Source organism: Pan troglodytes, chromosome 16, assembly GCF_028858775.2.
Source record: "Pan troglodytes isolate AG18354 chromosome 16, NHGRI_mPanTro3-v2.0_pri, whole genome shotgun sequence".
NCBI lineage: Eukaryota > Metazoa > Chordata > Mammalia > Primates > Hominidae > Pan > Pan troglodytes.
The window spans coordinates 63,062,346-63,070,002 of record NC_072414.2 but is presented as its reverse complement, the minus strand read 5'-3'; the positions used below and the strand labels follow the sequence as shown (position 1 = coordinate 63,070,002).

Here is a 7,657-nt window from a genome sequence, read left to right as displayed (position 1 = left end):
TTGGCCCAGCCAAGGCTGCAGGATCTGGATTACTGGCTGATCCATTTTTGGTCTGGCCTCAGGACTCATCATCAGGCTGAGTTAACTCCTGCTGTTACTACAATACAATTTTTAAAGTCACACCTTCACTTAGGTTTTATTTTTTTACAACCTGGTGTCTTTCAGGAAATGATGTACTTTTAAAATCTCACTTAGCCAAAGTTACAAAACCCAAGGTCCTATCAGTATGATATACTGACTTGGTCGGCCACCTTTTTAAAGAATTACATATTCCTTATTGATGTTTTATTAAAATGAGCAGGGCCATCTAGTGGTTTCATTTCCTGTGAGATGAGATGTTGCGTGTGTGTAGTATACTCTTTCTCTCTGGGACATTTGACTAATTCCTCTGTTTGGAAGACCCTGGCTATGGATAAAATGTCTGTGTTCCCCTCAGATATATATGCTGAGATCCTAATCCCAATATGATGAGATTAGGAGGTAGGGGCCTTTGGGGGGGTGATTAAATTATAACTGTTCTCATGAATGGGATTAGTGCCCATGTGAAAGCAAACCCAGAGGCTTGTTCATCCCCAGCACGATGTGAGGACACAGCAAGAAGGTGCCATCTAAGAGAAACAGGCCCTCATCAGACACCAAATCTGCTTGCACCTTGATCTTCATCTTCCCAGTCTCTGGAACTTTGAGAAATCAGTATTTGTTGTTTATAAGCCACACAATCTATGGCATTTTGCTATAGCAGCCCAAATGCACTAAGACAATCCTGTTGGATCTTTCTTCTACTTGGTAATTTTGTGTGATCATTAATCTTGATTAAATATTGGATTTTTTGTTCACTTAAATTATTATATGTTAATCCCAGTACCAACCAATCCAGTCCTCCCTCTTCTTGAAGGAGGTTACTTGGTTCCATAATTTTATTTTTTCCTCAGAAATAAATATGTGCATATATATTTATATCTTTTATAAGAAAGTAATTCAATAGGAGAAATAAAATCGCCATATATAAACAATGTTCACTTGTTAAAATCCATTATCAAAAAACATATTCATAATTGGTTACCTATTTTTTATTACAACCATATTTTTGTACTAATTATGTTAATTGTTGAGTATAATTATGAATCCATGGACTTTTAATAGACTTAACATGTTCCAAATAACCATAATAATAATATTTCACGCTAAAATTATCACAGCTTGGTCCACGGAAACCTTAAATTGGATCTTTGGCTTTTTGATATTGCTCCTAACATTTTAAAAATAAGATTTTTACTTTCTGGTAATAACAGGATATTCCAGGCTCATTCTGATTTTTTTTAAATTTCCCTGAACAAAGAGTCATCTGTCCTCTGTAGAGTTCTGGTTTCTGTTACTTGACAATAGTATTAGAATAGTAGTTATGGGTGGATGCATAAAAAAGGAGATAGGCAAAAGTCCTGCCAAAGCTGTTGACCTACTTGCACTTGAAAATGGGACTTTAAAAAATAAATCATGGTTTCCAAAGATTTTTCGAATTTAAAGATGTATGTATTAGTCCATTCTCACACCACTATAAAGAACTGCCCTAGACTGGGTAATTTATAAAGAGAAGAGGTTTAATTGACTCCTAGTTCCATGTGGCTGGGGAAGCTCCGGGAAACTTATAATCATGGCGGAAGGGAAAGAGGCACGTCTTACATGGCAGTGGGTGAGAGAGAGAGTGTGTGGAGGAACTGTCGGACTCTTATAAAACCATCAGATCTCATGAGAACTCACTCACTATTACAACAACAGTATGGGGGACACTGCCCCCATGATCCAATCGCCTCCCACTAGGTCTCTCCCTTGACATGTGGGAATTACGGGGATTGCAATTCAAGATTTGGGTGGGGACACAAAGCCATATCAATGTTATATTGCTGAACCCTACTTTTCTTACAGTAAATGGTATTACCTGATACTAAGACTTTCTCCATAGTAACAGCAGCCAGTTCAATAAACATATATGGCCCTAATACAGTCCAAGCACTGTCTCTGCCTTGAGGGCTGCAGGATAGCATGAGATAAGCTGGATATAGCACGTTCCTCTCTTCTCCTTGCCATAGGGCCTTAGCTGTTCCTTGTCAGAATAGCTCACATGCCTTGCCACATAATACCACTGGAAATAACTTTGTAGAGACTGAGATTAATACAGGGATTTTTTTTAAAGGCCATGAAGGTCTTGGAAGATGAGGACACAAAGAAAGACTGAAATCTGGAGACACTCAGACACAAAGGGACAAAACAAAGACATCCAGAGAATAATGGAATGAGAGGGAGGGAGTTGTGTTTTCATGATGAGAAATGTGTGGGAGAGCAAGCACTGAGGGGATGGAAGAGAAGATAGCAAGAGGGCTACAGAGAGATTTGGGACAAAAGACAAAGGAAGAGATGACAGATTTGGAGAAAATGATTGATGTTGAGAGAGGATTTGCAGCAAGATATGAGAAGATATGAAAAAACAATGTGGAGAGAGTAAAGGAAGAAAAGTGGACAGAAAGAAGATAAAAAAAGAGAGAAATATGCTCATATAGTTTCTGTTTTGGACCATAAATACAAGCTGTAAATTCACTGACTGAAACAACCAGCTGGATTTGAATGGGTTTAGCTGAACTCAAATCCATTATGTATGACATAGACTAATTAAGGTCTGAGCTCTGTGGGATTAGGGACATATTTCCGTTTTCTCTTTTGCTTGGCTCTGCTGGGTATCAATCATCAGGCTCATGTTTGGCTGCAGCATCTTCAAGTCCATCTCATAGGTCATTGTAGAGTAACAGGCTTTGTAAGTTCAGCTACTACACCTCACTTCCCACCAACCATGGTGCCAATGACCTGTGCATTTTTACATTCCGTGCTGGGATTAGCTGGGATTAGCTGAAAGTCAAAGGTCTTGCTTGCCACACACATGGTTGATGAGTCCTATCATGTCACCATGTCCATCACTGTCAGCAGTCTATTCCACAGGGTGGAAGTCAGAAACATGAATCTTACTAATACTTAAAGCCTTCGGTCTGCATCACAGTCTTATGAAATGCTTGGCTACTGGCCACCTTCTCTTCCCATACACCAGTTCATGTTCAGCTGGACACATGACTAGTGATTCACAAAAAAGTGTTGGAAGAATGACTTCCCAAATCTGCTACTCCAATGTTGGCTTGGGAAGAACGGCACAGGCCTTGTACATTTAAAAATGTGTAAAGTTAGCATTTTCAAAGCTGATTGCAAAATTTCTTTGGATTCTTCTTCTGATTCTGTTGTTGCAAATTGTTAATTTTGTTAATTGAGACTTGTATCACTGGGGCTCTTGACTCTCATGGTGGTAAGTCTAAAGTGGACTCCTTTCCAGATTTCAGGGAGAGGACAAAGGGGTAATGGGTCTAGTGTCAGCATCTTCCTAAGCATTGGACCCACAACTTGGTATGCAGAAGACTCATCTGGGAGCCTATTAAAAATGCTGGGACCCACCCACAGAGATTGGGTCTGAGGAAATGGAATGGAGGCAGGCAACCAAACTGTAAGATTCCCACAAGTGGTTCTGAGGTAGGTGTCCCAAGGCCATTCTTTTTTAAAAGATGAGTTTTATTATTTTTAATTGACATATAATAATTGCACATATTTATGGGGTCTGGTGTTACATTTGAATACATGCATTGAAACATGTATACAGTGTAACTAGCATATTACTTAGGCCATTCTTTAAGAAATGTTTCCCAGGATAATGACAGTAGGTCTTTGCTTACAAGGTGTCTTGCGAGTTTTAAAAACACCTGTATGATCCCCCGCTTGTGACAGGCACGGATGCATCTAAGTTTTCCTCTCAGACCACATGTCCTACTGTCACCATGGTCAACATCAGTTCTCAAGACAGACACCTGATCACTATTAAACGTCACCTGCATTGCTAATGTAGACTCTTCATGAGCCTCACACATTATTTAGTATAGGTGGTCCTATCTTTTACTGCACAATGAGTTCCTGTATATCTGCTAAGAATCCAAAAGTTCAAGAGGAAAATTTATGTGTTATGGAAGACTTTCATTCCCAGAGAGCCAAAAAAAAAAAAAAAAAAAAATCCATAGTAACATGTCCTGCCTTTTGGATTCCATCTTTGATAATATATTTCCAGCATTTTGTACATGTTCTTTACATTTTGTTCTTTTCTTGCTCTTTATGGCACTTCCATGATGCTTAATGATACCTATCTTTTACTCTATTGTAGTACTTGTGAAGTTTCACTTCTTTTCTTTTTTTTAACTGAGTTTTATTTTTTATCAGATTTACTTTTTTTTCTACTCTCTGTGCTGTGCACACATGATGATGCTTACAAGACTGAACAGTTGGCTGCTATGCAGAGCCACGATGGAGTAGCTCATAATGTTCTTTGATGGCTGGCTTATAAAAGCCTGAACTTCACATCTGGGAGGTGCATAGGACTCAAAACTGCAGGATGTAGGATGTTAAAAGTCAGAAGTTGAGAACCGTCTCTGAAATAGGAATCCAGCTTTAATGAGACTAATTTGTCTAGGCAAAACCCAAGATAAAGCTTTATTACTCATCCAGATATTTTTATTTTTGGGGGGTGGGGAGGGGAGACAGAATCTCACTCTGTCACCCATGCTGGAGTGCGGTGGCACGATCTCAGCTCACTGCAGCCTCCACCTTTCACATTCAAGCAATTCTTGTGCCTCAGCCTACTGAGTAGTTGGGATTACAGGCACGCACCACCATTCCCAGCTAATTTTTGTATTTTTAGTAGAGACGGGGTTTCACTATTTTGGCCAGGCTAGTCTCGAACTTCTGGCCTCAAGTGATCTGCCCACCTCAGCCTCCCAAAGTGCTGGGATTATGGGCATGAGCCACCATGCCTGGCCTCATCCAGATATTTTTCTAAGTGTTGGAGATACAGCCTTGAAGGAAGGAGACAGACATGGTCAGGGAACTTACAGACTGGAGGATGAGACACGTAGGTAAAAGGGAAATTACAAATAAACTCTGTGAAAGAAGCTCAGGATATTAATTAAGAAGTGCATTCAGAAAACAAAAAACAAACAAAAACCAGCTCTTAAAAATTAAAATTATAATAGCAAAAAATTAAAAATTCAACATGGGAACTTTCTGCTCTTAGTAATGGAGGACTATGTTATTTGAATTAACTATCCCACTGGATAAAAATTTTAAACAACTAGATAAAATATATTAAAACATTTAAAAAGCATCGAAGACAAAACATGACTGTAAGGAATTATAAAGTCAAAGTAAAGTAAAAATGTGAATCCAGAAAGGTAAAAGAGCATGGAAGCCACATTGATCCTCTGATGCTTGCCAATCCTGGAAAACTAGGACTTTTGTTTTGATAATATCACAGAGAGATGGAAACAGAAATAAGAATCCAACAGCCATAAAATTAAATTTCAAGCCCTGAACTTGGGTTTAAGATGGTCCCATACTAGTAGTTACCCCACAGTAGACTTTACTATATGATTGTTATATTTTAATGACACTTTTTTTTAAATGAAGGTGAAATAAAGATATTTTCAGATTTAAAAAACCTGGCTGGGCACGGTGGCTCATGCCTGTAATGTCAGCACTTTGGGAGGCCAAGGTGGGCAGATCATGAGGTCAGGAGTCCAAGATCAGCCTGGCTAACATAGTGAAACCCATCTCTACTAAAAATACAAAAAACTTCAGCCAGGCATGGTGGTGCACACCATGAGTGTAGTCCCAGCTACTCAGGAGGCTGAGGTAGGAGAATCGCTTGAACCTGGGAAGGGGAGGTTGCAGTGAGCTGAGATCGCGCCACTGCACTCCAGTTTGGGCAACAGAGTGAGACTTTGTCTCACAAAAAAATAAATAAATAAAAAAAACCTGAGTGAGTTCTCCATCACAAGGACAGCACTAAAAATTTCTAAAGGCTATATAATATTTAGACTATAAAAGAGTGATTCCAGAAGGAAGTTCCGAGTTATAAGAAGGAATGAAGAGCAAAATAAGTGGTGAATATATGAGGAGCTCTAAATGATTACTGACTTTAAAAAAACAACAATATCCAATGGGATTGAAATATATTGGATTAAAATACACATTAATAATGCCATGTAGCCTTTCTGCCCCCTAGCCCTGCTGGGCCTGCAGGTCTCTGTTGAGCTGCGGACACGGGTCTTTTGTTCCCCAGGATGTGGTTTGTTAAAGTTGTTAAGAATAAGGCCTACTTTAAGAGATACCAAGTGAAATTTAGAAGACAATGAGAGGGTAAAATTGATTACTAAGCTTGGAAACGCTTGGTGATACAGGATAAAAATAAATACAATACACTGAAATATAGGATGATAGTTCATGTAACAAACAGAGATATCATTTGTCAGATTGCTTACGCCTGTATAGAGGGGGTATGATACTCTGGCCAGCATATGCACACGAACTGCCAAAATATGGTGTGAAGGTTGGCTTGTCAAATTATGCTGCAGCATATTGTACTGGCCTGCTGCTGGCCCACAGGCTTTTCAATATGTTTGGCATGGACAAGATCTATGAAGCCCAAGTGGAGGTGACTGGCGATGAATACAATGTGGAAAGCATTAATGGTCAGCCAGGTGCCTTTACGTGCTATTTGGATGCAGGCCTTGCCAGAACTACCAGTGGCAATAAAGTTTTTGGTGCCCTGAAGGGGGCTGTGGATGGAGGCTTGTCTATCCCTCACAGTACCAAACGATTCCCTGGTTATGATTCTGAAAGCAAGGAATTTAATGCAGAAGTACACTGGAAGCACATCATGGGCCAGAATGTTGCAGATTATACGTGCTACTTAATGCAAGAAGATGAAGATGCTTACAAGAAACAGTTCTCTCAATACATAAAGAACAGCATAACTCCAGACATGATGGAGGAGACGTGTTAGAAAGCTCATGCTGCTATACAAGAGAATCCAGTCTATGAAAAGAAGCCCAAGAAAAAAAGTTAAAAAGAAGAGGTGGCACTGTCCCAAAATGTCCCTTGCTCAGAAGAAAGATCGGGTAACTCAGAAGAAGGCAAGCTTCCTCAGAGCTCAGGAGTGGGCTGCTGAGAGCTAAACCAAACAATTTTCTATGAGGATTTTTCAGATAAAGACAATAAACTTGTGGACAGCAACTTAAAAAAATGCCACATAGGTTCAACATACACAAATAAATGTGATACACCATATGAATAGAATGAAGCATAAAAACCATATGATCACCTCAATAGACACAGAAAAAGCATTTGATAAAATTCAACATTGCTTCATGATAAAACGTTTCAACAAACTAGGCTTAGAAGGAACAAAACTCGACACAATAAAGGCCATATATGACAAACCAACAGCTAACATCATACTGAATGGGGAAAAGCTGAAATCCTTTCCTCTAAGAGTTGGAACAAGACAAAGATGCCCACTCTTACCACTCTTATTCAACATAGTGCTGGAAGCCCTACCCAGAGCAATTAAGCAAGATAAAGAAATAAGGGCATCCAAATTGGAAAAGAGGAAGTCAATTTATCATAATATTTATTTTTAATTTTTTTAGAGGCAGGCTCTTAACTCCGTCGCCCAGGCTGTGCAGTGACACAATCATAGCTCACCGAATGTAGTGGCAAAATCATAGCTCACTGTAGCCTT

General features: G+C 39.3%; 1 pseudogene; it reads left to right on the top strand.

Moving 5' to 3' along the window:
• Positions 1 to 6,182: 6,182 nt before the first annotated feature.
• On the top strand, positions 6,183 to 7,091 carry LOC100613307 (large ribosomal subunit protein uL18-like; annotated as a pseudogene).
• The last annotated feature ends 566 nt before the right edge of the window (positions 7,092 to 7,657 follow it).